Source organism: Hesperophylax consimilis, chromosome 7, assembly GCF_061612785.1.
Source record: "Hesperophylax consimilis isolate HC1 chromosome 7, BYU_Hcon_1.0, whole genome shotgun sequence".
NCBI lineage: Eukaryota > Metazoa > Arthropoda > Insecta > Trichoptera > Limnephilidae > Hesperophylax > Hesperophylax consimilis.
The window spans coordinates 35100734-35123083 of record NC_142842.1 but is presented as its reverse complement, the minus strand read 5'-3'; the positions used below and the strand labels follow the sequence as shown (position 1 = coordinate 35123083).

The 22350-nt window shown below is 34.4% G+C and overlaps 1 long non-coding RNA gene across 1 annotated transcript in view; it reads left to right on the top strand.

Moving 5' to 3' along the window:
• The first annotated feature begins 1123 nt into the window (after positions 1-1123).
• Positions 1124-22350, top strand: part of LOC149422684 (uncharacterized) — a 147797-nt gene continuing 126570 nt past the window's right edge. Inside the window, exon 1 of the long non-coding RNA XR_016302436.1 lies at positions 1124-1255. This is a non-coding gene — a long non-coding RNA (uncharacterized LOC149422684). The remainder of the gene's footprint in view (positions 1256-22350) is intronic.

Here is a 22350-nt window from a genome sequence, read left to right as displayed (position 1 = left end):
CCACATAGTTTATTCATTTGTACATAAATACCTATTTAAGTTTATGTGAATTTTACTAAAATTATTTATTTACGTTGTTTTATAAAGGGAATTTATTTGATGGCTCTTAGCCAAATAATTATTTTTTCAATCGCCGTCATCATCTATGACGATAGTTATAACAATATGTGTTATGACAATTGTGCAAGTCAACAGTAATAAAGATAATATTGCATGACAGTGTACGTCATCCGTCGTGAATGTGTATGTATATGTATACTATGAGTGATGTTTGTGTGAAATTGGCGCCAAGGCTCGCATTGTAAATATTCGTGTGTTGCTAGAAAAACAAAGAGTGCGCTATGCGACTGACGCATGACGGTGAACTGGCAAAACTGTTTGCGCCACTCTGCGCCCTGCTTACCGTTTCTACTCTCTGAGCTCCGGGCATGAGCTGCGCGGATCGGCGCTAGCTAGCTCGTGTTTTCATGAATGAGCCCCCTTCCTGCGCTCGACCCCTGAGCGCCCCTCGCCTGCCCTAGCGCCCGTACCCCGGGCCCCTTTCCCGCCCCCGGTGCATACGGATCCCACAAAATGCAGTCCGCTGCAACGCTTGCCCCCGCGTGCACTACTGCTATCCGTGCACTGCGCGCCGGGCACTGCTCGCTGAGTGCAACCAGACCCACATTCCGCCGTTATTGACTTATACGATCTAGTCTCTCGTATTGTTGTGTTTCCTAGAGAAGGCTTGAATGCATAACGCCCTATATCTACATACACTTCATTAGCGTCTCCGTCAAAATTCATCCTAATTTCAAATAATAACTTTTAATTGCTTTTATTAAAATAGAAAACAAAACTTTTTTTTCTAACACGTGTTTTCGTCTTCGTGATAACGTTATTTCACCGGAATCCTAAGCGAATCTAAGCAGATCAAATTTCATCAACAACCAATATTCATTGTTGTTATTAAATCAGGCAACCACGTTGTAAAAAGGTAGAAACCCTTTCGCGTTCAGTACGTCACGTAGACATACGTTAATACGCGGAACTGCGCGCCTTTTTCAAATCAAGACATTATCGATACCTCCTGAATCGTCCTTATCAATAATATTTTAACGTAAAAATATTATCTTTATAATTCATAAAAGTGCAAAAATTTAACAAGACTGTTCCTGTGAAAAATAAAAACTGTTGAAAATGTGAAAAACTTTACGCATTTTCCTGCGACTTTCAGCCACTGAACCGGAAAGGATTACCTTCCCAACACACAACGGTAAATAATATTCTAATGATTTCTAAACAATGTATACATTACTACTTATTACAAAATAATATTAATGATGAATAAAACAAATAAAATGTAATCCTTAGGTATCGTAGTAAATCTTCCGGTAAATAACATCACATTACACCTACCTAATTTTTGATAATACCTTAAAACAGATTTTTTTTGACCACGTGTATTTGAAAAACTATACTATTTATTTACACTTGTTCATAATTTCGGTAAAATACATACACTATATTTAAATTTTTACAACTTTTCGCTCATCTTACATAGGTTTTTAAGCTTTCGATTTCGAGTAAATCGAGTCCAAAGGTGATATTTTTGTGGTCTCAAAAAATCTGTCGCTACGGGGTTACTAAATTTTTTTATTATCTTTAAAATGCATCAAAGCGTAGAACTGGCTTCAAAAGTTTTTTTTTTACCTTTGGGCTGCCGAAAAAAAAAAGTTTACAAAAATCGAAAAAAAAATATTTTTTGGGTTCTCTACGTGATGTAAATTTACCAGTAGTTTCCGAACACTGTGCATAAATAAATAAATGTCTAGGTACTTTCCTCAAAAACTAACAGAGAATATTAATTTCGAATCATACCTAACAACGTGCAAATGTAAGAATATAATAAAAAAGAAATATGAAATAATTTTCTAGTAAGCATTTTTAAAAAAAATCCAAAGTTGGTTCGTTGTTAAACAAAGCATAAAACAGTTATTATTATTTCTTACTAGCCGTGAAAAATCACGGGATTTCATGATTTTAAGATTTGTGAAGCTGAATTCATTTATAAAAAAAATACTTGATTCAGCATAATTACCTTTCAAACGAAGAAATGTACCATTATGATGTGAGAAATATTGAAAAATTACGACATCAAACGTGTAACAAAAAAAATGCACATTTCAAAAAAAGATTTATTCATTATTTAAGTAATTTTGGTACTTACTTTATCGCTTGTCTGCTTTGACTAAGTTATAACACATTGATATGTTTGTCTGATATGATTAATAATTATCAGTTCTAATTTTGAAAATTTATGCACTCCCCCATTCAATTCAAATTAGTTTATATTCAAAACATTACAAAATTGTTAGTTTTAGTTCGTTGTTAAATGGATTTGTGAAAGAGAATTACATAAATATAAACAGTGGGTATATTAATTAAACTAGAAGTAAAAAAGCTTGTCTTTTAAAGGCAGCTTCAATATGTGGATTATTTTATTTTTATCGACATATTTAGCTAAATATGTCGATATATGCGAATTGATTCTGTTCAACAGTAAGATTGCTTCCCCCCCATTGCTAACAGGCAACCGAAATTTGTACGTTTAATTTTATAAAAGCCCTCGACATTTGGTTAATATTATAATAACGCTTTTTATCAGTAAGGAATGGAATAGTTCTACAATAGTAAGTTATTATAGGTACTTACTAACAAAAGTTTTTCAGAACTAGTAGAGATATTAGTGTTAGATGTAGTAGTGATGTTATAATATGTTTTAATTACATATTCCATATATTGGATAATCGAGCGAGGTGTTATGTTTGTTCCCATAGTACCCCAGAAGAGCCACCACTAACTTTGTGGAGTAGGAACCTAGTACCTAGGTACCTACTCCACCTAGTACCTACTAACAACAGTTCTCCAGAACTAGTAGAAGTACCTAGTGATGTGTGCTGTGTGACGTTAATGTGACCCCTAGAGCGATGAGCCGATACTGGTACTAATACTTAGTAAGTACTAGGTATAGAGAGGAATATATGCGGGTGTGGGTTGTGTTGGTTGGTCGCTTGTCTCATGTCGTTTGATACCGCCCCTATAGTGCGCCAGATGTAATTCCGATGACATTTAATGTCGGTTATTAAACATTAAGTGATAAATTAAAATTGTTTAATAAATAGAGCCATTAAAAGGGCGCTCTGAATTACTGTGCAATGTGAACGCGCTTTCAATACCTCCATTATAATATTAACGGACTGGCTGCATTGTGACTGGTTCAATTATTTCTCAATTACACTTATTATAGCTATGCAGTCATTTACGTGCGTTTACTGTGTTTACAAATAACGGGTCAGTTTCGAAAAAAAGTACACACAGTTCGTTGTAACGATATTGAAATTTACATCTTATTCATGCACGCGCATTGCAAGTAATAATTCGATATCAGTCTGCATTGCATTAAAGTATTATATTTACATGAAAATGTTATATTTACATGAAAATGCTATATTTACATGAAAATGTTATATTTACATTAAAATGTTATATTTACATGAAAATGTTATATTTACATGAAAATGTTATATTTACATGAAAATGTTATATTTACATGAAAATACTATATTTACATGAAAATGTTATATTTACATTAAAATGTTATATTTACATGAAATTGTTATATTGACATGAAAATGTTATATTTACATGAAAATGTTATATTTATATGAAAATGTTATAATTAGTATAATTACATTAAAATTTTATATTTACATGAAAATGTTATATTTACATAAAAATGTTATATTAACATTAAAATAATATATTTACAATAAAATGTTATATTTACATGAAAAGTCTATATTTACATTAACATGCTATATACAAAAAAATCTTACGTTTTCTAAGTTTTAAAATGGGTATTCCAGCAAATTTGTTGAACTACATCACTCTTTTAAATGATATGACAATGCTTAAATTGTCAGATAGAAGCATTGATGTATTATACTAGATTAGCCCTGTCTAGCTAAATTCATTTTTAAAATGACCCCACATAGCGTACGTCACAAATATGGAGATTAACTTAACAACCCAACTCCATTTAAACTCCTTGTACAAGCGTTCAAACTCGTAAGCAAAACCACGGAGAATTTGTTGTCAGAGGTGTTGTAATATGGACATAAAGCCAAAAAGAAACTAACACTTACAGCAGCTGAATAAGGGCTGAATCAGGAAAGAATTGATAAATAACACAAAATGATTTTAATTTAATTTATATTTTGTTTTTGAATTTCTATACAGGTCCTATAGAAGCAAAAACGTTTCCATTTTTATTATTGTGAATAGTTTTTTTTTTTTAATTTACCATAGTATTTATATAGAATAGTATATAATTATTGAGGAAAGCAATCACTTTGTGACTTGAAATCATTTAATTTAATTTGGTTTTATGCCCAGTCGGGCTTTTGCATGCATTATAAAACAGAATATATCTAGTAATCTGTCGAAAATTATACAAAATAATTAAAACTGATAAATATAAAATAATATTAGTAAAACATTTAACAGTAAGATAAAATTATAGAGACTAGAACAACACTGCGTATCATTTAATAATTATGCTTCTATCATTCAATTAAAAGTTATTTTGTCTTCAACCACTTTGTTAGAATTAAGAAATTGTGTCAACTAGTTTTGGTCAGCTAGTTTCTCAACCTTTTTCAAGATAACATTATTGAAAACTAACCTAAGTATTAAAACTAACCTAAGACTTTACATTAAACATAATGTAAGATTAACATAAAGAGAGAGATAAATCATAAAATATTGCGGGTTCACAAGCGAGCTGAACCACGACTTATGGGAAAGGAACGAAACAACCTAATATGTCTTCGTTCCTTTCCCATAATTAGTAGTTCGGCTCGCGTTTCGGTTCGCAAATGAATAATAATCAACAATGACGAGGACAGAGCTTCAGAGAGCGTATGGGTAAGGGGTAAGGGGGGTGGAGATTACATGATTACAATATATACTTATTTATTTATTTACGCCCGTTAAATAGGATTTTACATATTATTTACGGCATTCACGCACATCGGTTGTTGCAATTCTGATAGAGGAACAACCGGCTATTCAATTACAAAAGAAGTTTCAGCAGGATCGAACCAGTCCTGTTCGAGAAGAAACAATGACGGTATCTCTATTCGCAGGACCTGTGGCCATGGTGGACAGCGACTGTCCAATATCAGCCTGAAAACAACGACATTATCAATACATAATAAACTTTCTTAAGTTTTTTATAATTACCAGAAAAACAGGCAAAGCTTTGCAGTCTACACGTCGGAGGCCGATTGCAGTTAGATCGGTTTCCTGCTGATGGTACCCAGTTATTGTCACATAATTGAATTCGGATTGTTTCTAACCATTTCTCCATTTTTTCCGGTTTTGTGGGGAAACCTAAGCGAAAATACCCATAAAAAAATGAATTCATTAAATGAGGCAAATTTATTTCTATCAATTCTTCTACAAAAAATCAAAAAGGCGAACCAGATGTTACCCGAAAGGCAATAACGACTTAATACAACCCTGATTGGCAAAATGCACGGACCAAATAAATCACACACTTTTGAGCTTTCGCGCGTGTCAAGGTGGAAACACACTATTAAAACCCGACGCGACCCGATGAAACGCGATGCGTGTTGAGTCGATTCAAATGTATTGTTTTCTTATGACTAGAATCACACTATGAACATCCGCGTCGGGTTTTAATAATGTGTTTCCACCTTGATACATTAATAATTATCACGCATTGGTTGCGTGATATTTGTATGCTCCGCACGTGATAATAATTAACATGAATCACCCTATTGGTGGATCCTTGTGGGTGTGTTATTCATGTGACGTAAGGAATTTTACCAGCAAAAATAGCTGACAAGCAAAATAGCTTAACTCTAGACCAACAAAAGGTAAAACGCAATGCACAGTGCCCATTTCGCATTGCGACACAATGCGTGCGCCTTTTCATAAATGTGCACGTGAACCAAACCAAAATTGTGTTTGGGTTATTTTTCAATGGTTATGCCGTGTCTAGTCTTATTTAGTCTATGGATAGAAGTATTTTCACGGACTTGGTATTTCTACATAAAACTGTAAATAATGCATTTGATTGCCCAGAATTTCTTCTACTGTATAATACTAGAATTCTGGATTTATTTCAGTGTAGAAATTCTGGGACCAACTACCATATGTATTCCTTTCTGCACAGAATACTAATGGAGGGAAATAATTATACCGAATCAGTGGAAATTTTTAATTATCACTAATCAAATTCATAATGTTGTTTCTGAAGCAGTTCAGTTACGTATAATAACTATAACTATATTTATTTTTATTATTATTTCATGTATGATTCATACTTGCATACTTATGTTTCTATAAAATATTATTTTTTGTTCTTTTATGTTATTTTTATTATTATTTCATGTATAACTACCACACACGGGCATAAGTCTAGTATGGTAGTTAAAAAAATGTCAAAAAATGTAACATGTAAACATTTATTAAATAAAAAAATAAAAAAAAGTAATATAGTAATAGTAGCAGATTTCAGGGACGTCCGAGGAAGACACGCATAGACCCGCAATTCTTCGCTATTGCTAATGTCTTTCTTGGGCGTCTCCGATTACTTCCACCATTCACTACTGTATACCACAATGTTACTCTTAAAAAACTACATTACATCGACTTAAATTCGACTCCGAATCTCATTCCGGTGCAGAGATGATATTGCGGTAAATATTTCTCGCGCGTCACCTACCTCTTCTACCAAACCAATCGCACTCCTGAAACTAATAAGAACGAACTTTAAAGTTTTCAGCAATATCGATCAACTTCTTAAAAACATACACATGCTGAATTTCTATGTATTAAGATGGCCACTTTAGCGAGCCCCGTTGGTCGTATGTCACGAATAACTCGAACAATATTGACTTCTAAAGCAATAACTTGTTGCTGTTTTGTCAGTTTAAACCAGTGACTTTATGATGTTACTTATTCCCACATAAAATAATCGAGAGGATGTCAAATCGCACGATCTTTGAGGTCAACTGATAAGCCCATTTCTCGAAATGAACTGCCAACATTTTGATTTTAACAAGTCGATGGTTGCGGTATCCTTTTGAAACCAAATCTAGTAGGGATACATGTTATTATTTTTTAACAAAAAATCATTGATCATGGTCTGGTAATGCTCTCCACTGACCGTAACACGAGCTGCGGTCAGATTTGTGAAGAATTAAGGTAAAATGACGACACTACCATGTAAACTCCTCCAAAAGGTCCATTTTAGTGGATGCAATAGAATCTGTGGGGCCTCTTCTGGATTGATCTCAATACATATGGCTTTTTTTTCTCAATTAACCATGTGCACAGCATCATCTCTCAACACAATTTTGAATTAAAACAAGCATATATTGAAAGAAGGGCAAATGCAGGTAACTCCATTAATAGAGAACGCAATTGGCGCTAATGTTGTCCAAAGAAGCGAAGATAGCAGTCCACAATGGAAAGCTGTTAACTACACTGTTGTATGGAACTGTTAGAGAAATGATTAAAGTAGACTGAATGCTGTAGAAATGAGATCCCTGAAGCGTATGTGTGGTAGAACCATGTATGATCGTGTAAGAAATGTGGAGTTCCGCAAAGAGTGCTAGGTTGGTGTAAGCGTAATGAGTAAGATTAAGAAAGGGAAGTTTAGATGGTTTGGGCATATAGAGCAAATGAGCGAATAAAGGAGTGTAAGGAGAATATATGAAGAAAATGTGAATGGAAGCAGAAGACGGAGACGCCCGAGGAAGACATGGCACGACCAAGTGAATCAGATACTTGAGTAGGGTCATGTCAAGAGTCAGAATAATAGAATAGTATGTATGAGACGATGTATAAATGTGAATGAGACAAAGAGTGTGTGTCAAGATCGAGTTTTTTAGCGGTCCGTCCTCTCTGCCTATTCTTGCGGGGAAACGCTCGATGGTTAGTTAGTTAGTTTGCTATATATTATGTAAGTTGCGCAAATCGGCAAACCGATTTCAAAGTAAATTTGGATGATTTGACAGCGTTCTTCAAACATGAGTCTTATTCATGACTGTACTGAAAACATATATATCAGAAGTGAGCGGAGTAGTTGATAGCTCCATTTGACATCTAACCCTTTCGTACATTCTATCAAAGCTAAAAAAACCTCTTTCGACCATATCGCGTCGAAACTTGTTCCACTATTAGAACGAGATAAGTGGTGGATTCGGTAGTTTTAGGTAGAGCGTTGGGGGAGGTGGAGGTAAAAAAGTGGAACATCAATGCTTTCGACGTATTAAAAAAGACAACAGGCGAGTTGGCGTCAAAAAAAGATTTTGTTGTATCTTGTTTTGTATTGCCGTATATTATCTATGTATGTATATCGCCATGTACGCTGTTTTTATCCGTAAGTCGCCGCATGTTGCTGCACTTAACTGCATCTAGAATATCGTGACAATTTTTGTTGTCTCCAACTGAATTTCATTGAATTTCTCTGTATTTAGCTGTTATTGTGAAATCATATATGAGCGCTTTGGCAGAATGTTGCGTACTCATTAAATAATAACAATTATTATTATTATTATGATAACTTGGTATTTACATGTACTAAAAAGTATTTAATTAATTTGGCTCTAAATGCAAAAAAAATTAAAATGATATGTAGGTATATAGCGTCAAATATTATAGACAGCCCTGATTCATTGTCATCTTCAAATACCAACTAGAACTACTAGAACAAAAATTGTTTTTAATTATAACAACAATATTAGGACTGAGTCCTTTTGATACTCACTTGTACCTAGATTGCATTAAGTTGTCAATAATTTCGCAGAAATTGTAAATGTGTTTAACTGTACGGAATATAGTTACAAGAAGGCTACTGTAACATACCTCAATAATATTAATAACTAAGCTAAGCATAATACTATTCTTCTGTATTGAATTTCTATATAAATATAACTAATAGCAAACTTTGATTTTTTATTAACTGTTGCACTAAACTATTACTAATTAACTAACTAACCATCACGCCGTTCACCGCAAGGGTAGGCAGCGAGGACGGACCGCCAAACAACTCGGTCACACCACACACTCCTTGCCTCTTTCACATCGATACATCGTCTCATACATACTCTTCTATTATTCTGACTCTTGACATGGCCCGACTCAAGTATCTGATTCACTCGGTCGTGCCATGTCTTCCTCGGGCGTAAGCGACCTCCTGTGCATCGCTGTTACTACCCTTATTATCACAAATTGCTCGCACAAGATTTATTTTGCTACGTAGCGTTGTATGTTGTCACTTTTTGTCGCCTGTTAAACAATTTATTTTCCTACGTATTGTTGGATCTACCTAGTTTTTTATGCTTCCATGTCACTTTCTGCCCGTCTAAACAATTTATTGTCCTACTTATTGTTGGTTCTACCTAGTTTTTACGCTTCCATGTCACTTTCTGTCGCCCAGTTAAACAATTTTCACAACAAACTTAAAAACAAAATTAATGCAGCTGAATCCATTCCACACACATTAAACCCGATTGAGAAATTTGAACTATGACCAAAAACATAAATGCCCCTTATCCAAACAGACCCAAATATACAGTAACTGTTTTACTCATAATATATAATACGGAGGGTTAAAAACAGGTTAGTAGAAAAAGTTAGACATAATCGTACTGCGTATACCGTCCGTAATACCGCAGTATTAGTGACTGATAGCTTTTAAAAATGCCCAGCCCCCAGGGTGAGGGATGTATTACTATGGTATTAAGACGGAGATTGCGGAATTTGTTAAAAATCTTGTAGATTTGACAAACATCTGAAATATTTTAAAATATAAAAAAGCAGTAATATCCATTTGCAGCACTATTAGAGGAATATTTTAAATCGAAATATCGATTTACCAAACCAAATTTCGAAGCAATTCAAAGCAGACCGGGTCAACAAAGCAAATGTCATCTGAAGAAACGTGAAGTTAGCAACTAAACGCGAAATGCAAAAATGACCGTGTTTTTGAGGATTGGAACAAAGTGATGCCAGTCTAAAAAAAGTTTTCATGAATATTATTGTGAGTAAATATTTCAACTTGAGCAGCATACGACCTTCCTGACCGTATAGCCATACCAGCGCTGCAGCGGCGTATTAGAGAATTTTTATAAGTAAGACTGTAAAGGTATTTAAAAAAATATACTTTTACACATCCATCATATAAATTCAACAGAAATTTATCAAAAAAGCTTCTTGTTTTTCATTAGTAGGAGAAGAATAAAGTCAAAAGAAATGATTTTTAAGGATGAAAATAATAATTATATTTGGATGACTTGTATATCGCCGTTTTTGGGCAAAATCACCTCAGGGGCGCTGTATTACTCAATCAAATACAAGATTATATTTAAAAAAAAAATAATTCTTAGTTAGTTCACAAAACCTAAACAATATAACACATTTAAATAAATTAATAGCAGCCACGTCATTATTACACAATTAAAATAACACTAATGTGGGGAAAACAGACTTCGAAAAAATAAAATACCACAGAATATGAAATCTATTGTCACAATTATTTAATCGAGGGAGGCTGTAAAATAAAATCATATAAATAAGTCGTCTAAACGTGGTTATAACCACAGTTTGAAAATGGCCTTGAAAGCCGAAACAGCTGTAATAATAATAAGAAAAGCGAAAAAAATACTTGCAGAACTTAATAATTATAATGTCATATTTGATTTAAATTAAATAAATAAAAAAATAATTAAAAAATATTAAATAAAAAATAATGCTTCAGTGCAGGTTCACCTAGAGAAGTATCCACAAAAACATTTTTAGCACCAGTGTGAAATTAATTAATTTTACACTGGTGCTTATCTTACGCTTAACTCTTGGCAATACTAAAAATTTAATAAACCGCACATAGGCTTACAATTATGCAACAAGTTATATTGACAACAATTCCTGATATTTGAAATATACTACCTTAGCCCGGAGGGTTTAGGAACATTCGAGAGCGCGCATGCATACATTATATATCGGACAATTTGAATTTTAAATTGAACCTTGTAGGCAAAGGTCCGCTATACTGTTAGCTGTGAGTAGGAATACCCAGACACAATTATCTACTGAATAGTGGGCCCAAGCACAAGGCAAGAAAATGCATTAATATGTCGCAGACTGTATTCATTTTAATTATTTAACTTATCTATTGTCTCGAATTTCCACCTAAACTAAAACGCATTTATAGATGTTATAAAATTATTTTTTAATTAAACACCAATACCACACAGAGAAAAAAAATTATTGCTAATTTATTAGGAATCTCTTCAAATTATTGGTAATCCGGTTAAAAACGGGATTGCAGGCCGTTTCGTGATAAACTTTTAGTAAATTCCTAACACCTGCATTTGCCTTGATAATACAGGTTTTCCAATAAGAAGTGTTATTTTGAATAGCCCGTTATTTCGGTAGATGTTACTTTTGAAACTGTTATTTTTTAACATTTGACAAGTAAAAACTATGTTATTAATAAAAATGCAACGATACACGCTTCAAAAACGCATTGAAATTGTTAAAATTCACTTGACTGAATCAAATGCAAATCATCTTGAGTGATCAGGCCCATTTCCACCTCGGTGGCGGTTTAAGGCAACTTTAATCCGATTGCCCGGTCCGGTTATTCACTTCATATCTCACCCCTAAAACACTTCAAATTCAGAGAACACCTAATGCATGTGTGTTCCGTTTCGCCAAACGTAATTTAACACGAAAGCTCGAGTAGTTTGACTGGTATCTCACTTCCGCTGTTCCATGATACGAGACACAGGACAAAAGCGGTGGCGGTTCGTGGTCTATTCTATTTAAAAAAAGAAGAAAAATCTTTCGCCGACTATAAATTCTATGTAGGTCTTTTTCATTATGCATTATATGTATACAGGAAGGTATGGCACGATCAAGTGAATCAGATACTTGAAGTAGGGCCATGTCAAGAGTCAGAATAATAGAAGGGTATGTATGAGATGATCTATGAATGTGAATGAGGCAAGAAGTGGGTGCTAAGACCGAGTTGTTTGGCTGTCCGTCCTCTCTGCTTGATGGTCAGTTAGTTATTTTTTTTCCCTAGATCTTGACGAATTCCACCATATCACTGCATCAGAAATTAGCGACGTAGCAACAAGATCAAATTTTGCCATTCGAATTGGCTAATGAATATGATAAGTATCGTAGGTTATAAAAGTACATATTTTTGTACAAAATTTGTTCATTTTTTACGTAAAAAAAAAAGTAATTGGCTGCTTTTAGTAACAATTTAAAACACAATAATCATAGAAAAAGATCTATTGATTCTTACTAAATAGTATTTAGTAACAATTTGATGTTAACAAATCACATAGTCGCTGCGCACCCGGTCAGCTACCGAATTCCTAAGGTTTACCCGCTTGCAGGTTTTACCGCTTAAGGGCCTCCAAGAGTTTTGTATGAACTATTTCTCAGAAAAGAAAGTTGCTGAATTCACATCGCACGTATGATATTTATTTCGGACTGGCTTTCGGAAGTATTCAGGGACGGGTGATTTTTTTAGGATTTGAATAGGACATAAAATTATTTTAGAAGCTTGTCTTATTTTTTTACCTTTTCACGGGGGTCCACTGTACAAATACACTTAAGAGAAAACCGCCACTGGACACAAGACACAAGACACAAGACACAAGACACAAGACACAAGACACAAGGGTGGGCAGATGAACCAAGAAGTACCGGTTACAAAGGCTACTGAGGGTCGATGTGCAAATAATAATTAAACTTGTTGCACAAATACAACGAACAACAACACACTTCCGCTCAGTAACGAACTGACACCTATCAAGAAGGTTGGATACATGTTGCTGTCTATAGCGTGTTCTAAAGGGGCTCCTTTTACATATATACATACGGGTAGGTACTACAGATTGATAATAAATTAGAAATTTACAAGGTTTAACTTTTTTCATTACTACAGCAACACTTATTTTTGAACACTTTTTGATACATTAAAGTTATGGTTGACTCCAGAAATTTATAGTTTGGCATAAAAATGGCGTAACTCTTATTTATTTTCTTAAAAGTAATAAAACTAAATGAAAAATTCAACAGAACAAGAGGCAGAAAATTAAAAAAAGGTAATAGTTGCAACTGGGAATCGAACCCAGGATCTGTGCCTTACCGAAACAACGCATCTAACCACTCGGCCAATGTGACCTGTCTTATTTATTTCATACATCTACAGGGTTTAATAAGAGGTGTTATTTAGATATTCAATCGTAAAAGATCAATGGTTTCGTTGCTTGTGTGGCACGTAGCGCCATCTTGTTGAAAGTAAACGTTGTCCAGATCAATACCATCCAATTCCGGCCATAAAAAATCATTAATCATCTCTCGATAGCGAACCATTCACCGTAACTGTTGCTCCAGCCTCATTTTCGAAAAAGTAAGGTCCAATGACTCCGCCGGACCATAAACCGCACCAAACAGTCACACGTTGAGGATAGAGAGGCTTTTCAACAATAACTCTTGGGTTTTCCGAGCCCCAGATGCGACAATTTTGCTTGTTGACGAAGCCACCGAGGTGGAAATGGGCCTCATCACTCAAGATGATTTGCATTTGATTCACTCAAGTTAATTTTAATAATTTTAATGCATTGTTGAAGCGTGTATCGTTCCATTTTTATTAATGGCGTAGTTTCTACTTGTCAAATGTCACAAAATGACAGCTTCAAAAGTAACATCTACCGAAATAGCGGGCTATTCAAAATTACACCTCTTATTGGAAAACCCTGTATTTGTTTACCATAAACTAATAAAGGGTTTCTTTTAAATAGATTTTTTTTAAATCCTATGCATTTATTTGGCTTATAATAAAAATAGTGAGTTCTAATTTAAAATTTAAAATTACATTACAATATATAGTACATTTATATCTTTCCATAATTCGAAAAATATGCATTTGAACCATTGTTTTTTCTTTTAGTTACAATCTCTAATCATTGAACCATCTTGTTGTAGCCATTGAAAGTAATTTAATGGCTGCAGCGCCCTCAATTGTTTTCATGTAATTACTTTTCCGACAGCACATCCTAGCCTAAATTATAATCACATTTTTGCAAAGGACGTTCAGTTGTATTATTTTTCACTTATTACTGCAAAACATACTGTGACATTTAAGTAGATATTAAATATAATTAAATAATGCTTAAAGTGTCGTGATGTTAGTACCCTGTTCCGGTTTCACTGACCCTCTAGGACTTACATTAAACACGGGAAAGGAAGGACAAACAGGATTTTTATTGAGGGAGCTTTTTTACCTCCCTTTTTTGACCTCATTCCTAAAAGTTAAACGATATAATTTTAACCGCCTTACAAAAAATACACGAAACGCGTCTAGTGGTCACTTTCAGTGGTGTGTAGTTCATAAAGCAAGAAAAGCTGTGCATCTTTAAAGCAATGCAAACATTAAAAAAAACACGTAAAAAACTTTTTTTCTATAATGCTTGTATTTTTATTATTAAATTGTTGTTATTATTTATTTTTAAATTTGCGAATCTTTTGCGCGGTTTTATTTCGATTACTGCATAATAGTGACTAGTCATTTAATAAATAAGGATTCGAAATTTAAAAATTGGAAATTCATATGTCATACGGCATATATTCTGGTCTAGTAATTTGTAATTTCTATCACCTAAGAAATTCTAAAAATATAGTACTATAGGATTCACATGTCTTATACTGATTTATAAATGTGGAAATCCTAACTATAAAATGCCCTGGAAAGAATCTCAGACATGTAATGTCCCGAAAGAAACCATTCATCTGTTCTGAATGCAATTACTAATGTTATCCAAATTGACCCTGGTAATAATTACATCTGTGCGATTCATTCAAGGATAAAGAAACCATCCTGTCACTTCGAATGCAATCAACAATGTTTTCAAAATTTGTTTTGACAGCATCACTATTCCATTGTAAGAATATTATGTACTAAATACACAATTTGGCTGTCCTGAAACGGGAATCCTTCACAGTTGGACAGACAAAGGTTCATTTTGTTTTGTTTGTAATTTATATATATATATATATATATATATATATATTGACCTCTTCCCGTAGTATGTTGATCCAGTAAGAAGTTGTTAGACTAAGTTGATCCACCTTTAACACCATATAACTTGGCTATTGTGGAATACATCTGAATGAATTGGCAACAGTGGTACAATAATTATCAATGTTGCCAGTTTGCCAGAAAAACCATTTGATATACTGTTAATAAAATTTTCAAAATTTGTATGGAAATCGGATGCATAATTTATGTTGATCTACCCAAATTGGCATACTTATGTTGATCTCATATATATTGATCTACCCAAATTGGCATACTTATGTTGATCTCATATATATTGATCTATTCCCGTAGTATGTTAATCCAGGTAAGAAGTTATTAGACAAAGTTGATCTGTGTCCCTATATATGGTTTTACTAAATGAACCAATCAAGGGGCAATCGGTGGACTGTTCATCACAAGGTTTTATGTGATTCCGTAATCTTTTGTGATATTGAACTCAAAGTATTAGTCTCTAGAGTCGAATATCGCATGAAATGACTGTGAGATGGTACCGTTTCAAATAAAAATGACGTGTTCATTCGACTGTTTGTTGCTTGAATTGTTTATAAGAAATGTATGCGTATTTAGATTGAAACGAAAATTTCGCAAAAACAAATCCATAAAAAAATCATAACTTAGCAGGGGTACATTATTTTAGTCACCTAGATATCTTATATAATATAATTTTGTGTATTTATCTTTTTCTTTTAAAATGTAATTGTTATTTCTTGTATTTTTTTACATTTTCCTACTAGATGTATGAAAAAATTTGCATACATCTAAATAAAGATTCAAAAACAAAAAAAACGGGTTCATTGGGTGAGGTTTGTCTAGGTCCTGGCGGCGGATGCGATTGCCCATTTACTGCGTGGCGGGCCGGATCGAAAGAAACTGGTTGAGGGATACCTTTCGATCATAAAAATCCAAAATGGCCGCAAAAGGAATAATGTTATGTAGGAAATTTTGAACCTGTATCTTTTACCATCTCTCCTGATTACGCTTCGTGACTTAGTAGGGGAGGCCGGGTTCTTGATTATAATGGGTAATTAATGTATGATTGGACGCGGTTGGAGCTAACTAAAAACTGTCCAAAGAAGCGAAGCTAGCAGTCCACAATGGAGTGCTGGTACCTACCCTAATATATGGAAATGAGGCACAGAATTGGCAGAAGAAGGCTGAAAGTAGACAGAATACTGTAGAAATGAGATCCCTGAGACCGGTCAGTGGTTAAGTGGGCATAGCGCTTGGGTCTCACCCGAGCGTCGCGTGTTCGATTCCTCGGCTGGCTAAGTCCTCCATCACAACACAAGCAACATTTTCGGCTTTCTGTGGTGGTAGTAGGAGATTTTCAAACATTGTTGGGTTATTCGTAACCTGGGAATGTTTGTCTTTCTTTTAAAAAAAAAAAAAAAAATATGTGCAGTAAAATCATGTATGACAAAATGTGCGTATGCTGTGTCTATTTTACAGATATTTTATAAGAGCCTGTTAAAAGGAGCTAGCAGCATTGATCCCCAGTGATACTCGACGGACACGAGCGGAACACAGGTTCACAGTAAAGTTGATGTTATCTATATATGAACGGGTCGTTTCTCCGACTCGTTTTACCGTAAGTCGGCTCGCATGTGGAACGAGCTGTCAGCATCTGTTTTTCCTCCTCAATATAATTCGCGCCTCTTTAAGACCAGCATTAATACATTCATTCCTACAGCCCCTACCTTAACCCGCCTCATAACGCTGCCCAACCGGTTGGCGACATAGTTTATCTGTATTTAGAGTGTAAAGACAGGGGCGCTCTAGTGAAAGGTGTCACATAAAAAAATCATACCGCCGAATTTGAATATGGAGACTTACAAAATGTAATCGCACAACTCAACTCAACTTCAAATATTAATATTCTGTATAAACGATTGTTACATCTTACCGGAGATGACCGGATAAATCATCAAAATGATCATTTTGTTTGTCTTTATATTCAAATTCGCAAGTATGATTTTTTATGTGACACCTATCACAAGAGCGCCCCTGTCTTCACACTTTAAATACAGAGAAACTATGTCACCACCCAGTTGGGCAGCGTTATAAGGCGGGTTAAGGTAGGGGCTGTAGGGATGAATTTATTAATGCGGATCTGAAAGAGGCCCGTATTATATGGAGGAAAAAACACACACACGAGCGGACTTTACTCAAAAACGAGTTCGTCCGGGGATCAATGCTGCTAGCTCCTTTTAACAGGCTCTAATAAAATACCTGTAGAATAGATTTCGTCATACATGATTTTACCGTACATATGCATCAGGGATCTCATTTCTACAGTATTCAGTCTACTTTCAGCCTTCTTCTACCAGTTCCATGCCTCACTTCCATATATTAGGGTAGGTACCAGCACTCCATTGTGGAGTTTCGCTTCTTTGGACAGTTTTTGCTATCTCCAACCGCGTTCAATCATCCGGTGATTACCCATTTTAAATAATTACCCATTATAATCAAGAACCCGGCCACCCCTACTAAGTCACGAAGCGTAATCAGGAGAGGTAGTAAGAAGTTCAAAATATACCATATAACATTATTCTTTTTGCCGCCATTTTAGATTTTTATGGCAAAAAGGTATCCCTCAACCAGTCTCTTTCGATCCGGCCCGCCACGCAGTAGCTGAGCAAACGCAACAGTGTACCCCTGCTAAGTTATGATTTTTTTATGGATTTGATTTTTGCGAATGTTTCGAATAGCTCTAAAGATGATTCTTTTAAAATCATCTCATATTTAATATTATAAAACAATATGACCGGAAGTCGGCATCTTTCTATAAAGCATAAACTAAAAAAACAGCTACAAGGTGGTTACAAATGCAATTATATTTAATCAATTTGTTCGATTATATTTTATGTGAAGTTGTTTTCACAGTGGCCCAATGAATATTATAAAATGGGCCAATTGAACCAATTTGACTTTAAGCATTTTCTACGTCTTGCGATAAAAACTTAGGCTTACGATAAAAATACTCATAATCAACGGCAGAAAACTAGTTGTCTACCAAATTCTTATTTTTTTAATCTCATATAAATTAAGCTATATACTCATAAACCGATCGAGTGAAAAGCTGCAATGATCCCGACCCCGGGGTCATTGCAGCTTTTACGGAATGACGAGGAAAATAATATTTTTTAATTAGTTGAAAAAATTACTTTTCAAAATTTCAATTATGTTTAACGTAATACACTATCTGGCCTCAAGTAAATCAGTTTTATCACGAACCGTAACTATTTAATGTAATAAAATAACAAAACAAATTAATGTTAATATGATAGTTTGCTTTAATCTCAATAAAAAAATAACGAGAAAAAGTTTTTTTTTATGATTGAGATAAAACTTTCCCCCAAATAACATGTATATATATTGATTAAAATTATAATAGCACCTTCACATTAGGAAAGAGAGGACAACGAACAAATAAGTACATTGACTAAGTGTTACGGACGGACATGCACTTGAGCTTATAAAACTTGGGAGCTGTACTCACAGAAACTGGAGTTTAGTTGTACTACGGGGTCAATTGTACCGGTATAATCATCCCCCAAAAACATTAACATAGAAACCATATAAACTACTAAATGCGGTTTAAAGCTAACGAATCCACCTAGATTTAATCAATAATCCCGTATTTTTAGATTCCATAAGTACCCACTCTATTGTGTACCTAGAGGTAAAACTAAGATATTGCACAATATTGGCAAAATATGGCAGAAATGGCTCCAGTGGATAAGTAATAAAACGTATTTTATAAGCACTTTTAAAAATAAATTGTCTAAAGAAACAGATAAATTCTTAAACAATTATGAATAAAGTACATTCCGGAATCGTTAATAAGTCGTTTTGAAATATTTCGTCGTGTTTAGTAATCAATAGTATCGCGGTGGCAAGACGCAGAATTCCATAGCCGTTGATTATCAAAGACAAAACAAATAAAATTATAATTATTATATGGGTTAAATGTATTATAATCAGGGTGTTGTCACATCCCGGCAGCTTAGAGTAATAATATTAATAATAATAATAATAATACTCTGAGCCCGGCAGTCCGCAGCTGCATTGTTTTAACAACGAAGTTTTGGTCTGATCACATTTTCAATACAGTATTATTTTTTTAACGAAAATAGTTTTCATACAGAGAATATACAAATAAACCTTTTTTGTGTATAAAAACATATCCACCTTTAAGTTAAGATGTAGTGTGATATGATTTGTATTTTTTTATTAAACACTAAAGCATGAAGCATGAAGGAATTATCAAAATTTAAATAAAATATATTGAAGTGTTTTATCTTATCTTTTAGTTGGTATTACTATAAACTGCACGTGTTAGTTCTACTTCTACCATTTGTGTGCTAAAAATACTTTATTCAACTTCTCGAAGTTAGCAGCTGTGGCTTTTTGTGGGAAATATGATATCTGATTATAATATTTGTTTCATTTTTTACAAATAAAAACTTGTGTGAATACCGCACCAGAGTCATACAGTCCTATACGCTCCCGTCTGGAGCCAGTGAGACTATGGCATCCTCAAAGGAGACCTCGAAGGAGATGACGAGGAGGAAGGTGGGAGAGTAATAATAATAATAATAACATGGAATTTATATAGCGCAGTTTAGTGTCATTTCACTTCAAGTGCGCTTAACTACTCGTATAACAAACTCGTATAACAAACTCGTATAACAAACCTGGCTATTCTGATATGGTCACCAAACACTAATTGTAAAATAGGGCAAATTAATTTTAATAAAATTTATTTGAACCCGCGACCTTCGGATTGCTAGTCGAGAGCCACCTCAAGTAGTTTGATATGTTTGGTGACTTAGCAGGAGTGCCCGGGTTTATAGGGTGAGGTTTGTTCGGTTCTTGGCGGCGGATGCGCTTGCCTACCAAATGCGTGGTGGGCCGGATCGATTAATCCTCTTTCAACGCATCGCCTTGCAACGCAGTAGGAGAGTTGGATTTTTATGTTTATCACTCGAACACACTGACCCCCAGATTACTACCCACCCATCATACCTATTTCCTTCCCAGAACTCACTGTCCTTCCTTTCTTTCAAAATACCCCAACACAGCATTCACAAAGATGACATAGGCCTTGAGAGTTAAGATTTTCCTAAGGGCCTCCTGTGTGGAGACGATGTAAAAAAATACAAAAAATAAACAACTATCTCGCTAAATTGTATTGGTTATCTAATAAATGGTTCCCGGGGCGGCGGTATACATAATTGTAATAATTCTCGAGGGCTCTGATGTACAGACATTATGGCTCCTGTTGATTGACGAACATATACTAAAACATCGTTGGTTGGAATCGGTGCTTGAAATGACTTTAGCCATGTTTAATAAAAAACAAATTGGAATAATTTTTTCAGCAATTTTAATTTAAAATTTGAAAAATTAAATTCTCACCAATCTAATCGCCGCAATTTTAATAGGCACAAATTATGGATATTACGCTTTGTTTCAACTTAATCATTACAAGAAACTTACGTCGGGAGAGATGGTAAAAGATACATTAAAATAAAATTTGATTCAATCAATGTTCAAAATTTCTCTTTTAAAATGACTCAATGAACCTCACCCCATGAACCCGGGCACCCCTGCTTAGTCACGAAACGTAGTAAATGAAGCATTAAAGTTATATTTTTGTTTAATCAAGTTCAAAAGATTTTTTAAGCATGGATTTGACGTTTGCGAAAGTTCCATTTCAATATAAATATGCGTGAGGCAGTCTATCCTCTTTAAGTACAAAGTCATTTTCATAGAATATGGATGTTCTAACAGAATCTAAAAAGTACCACAACGCGCGCGAAATACAAGTTACAATGCATGCAAGCCGTCAAGTTGGTCAGAAATATATAGATCAACAAAATAAATCGTGTAAAATGTATATGCGACCGAAAAATGGGCGTGGCTTACAGCTAAATCTCGATGACACAAGTTGATCTGCAGGGATTTACATATGTATGCCAGCTTGGGTAATGGATCAACATATCCGGAGTGGATCAACAAATGCAAACGGATCAACATATACCTGGCGTACCGTCGCTCGAGATCAACATAGTACGAGAGGGGATAAATATATATATATATATATATATAAAATAAATAAATGTTGTTTTTCTGGTTTGAATCAGGATTAAACCTTTCTTCACAGAGACTGGAGTCAATTAAGCTAATAATTGAGCCAAATCCAGATTGAGTAGGACCGACATTCATTTCGTATATTAACTACTGTAATGTCATGCAATTTCAGAGAAATGAATACATGTTGGCGTGTGTGTACGCTATTGCCACTGAAAGTTGTTAGAATGCATTGTTATCGATGACGAGTCTATCTGCCGGGCTTCAGCTCGATCGGATTTCGGGAAGTGGATTAATTTTCGCTTCTAAGATTTGCATTCATCACGTTTGAACTTTTTTTTTTTTTTTTTTTTTTTTTTTTTTTTTAAAGAAAGACAAACATTCCCGGGTTACGAATAACCCAACAATGTTTGAAAATCTCCTACTACCACCACAGAAAGCCGAAAATGTTGCTTGTGTTGTGATGGAGGACTTAGCCAGCCGAGGAATCGAACACGCGACGCTCGGGTGAGACCCAAGCGCTATGCCCACTCAACCACTGACCGGTCAAAAGTTAATGTGTCTTTCTTTTAATGTTCCGTTTGTCGATTTTTTATCATATAAAAATATATTATGTATAATGTTATGATTTGAAACGTTGACTTTTCTTATAAATCAGTGAAGGTCACAAATTAATTAAAATTATTTTTAAAAAAGAAGACATTAAATCTTCAAATAGGTCGCCCAACTACTATACTAGGTACTGTAAAACACATAAATATTTAAATTTGACTCTATCTTTGTCTCTAGACATCCTAACCGGGTGGTGATTTAACTCCCCTGCCTTTACATGTAAAGTCAGGGGCGCTCTTGTGAGGTCCTTGTTACATAAAAGACATACACCATTTTCCACGCTCATACCGTGAAACTTTGGTGGTGGTTATTCATGATAAACAATCTAATGAAGTTTTTTTAAATAAAGCATTTGCTATTGAAATTAAAATTGTTTTAAAAAATGTCTTGTGTGATCTTAGCTTTACTTTTTTAACCCTTCAGGCGTTTGGCATATTCTGTTA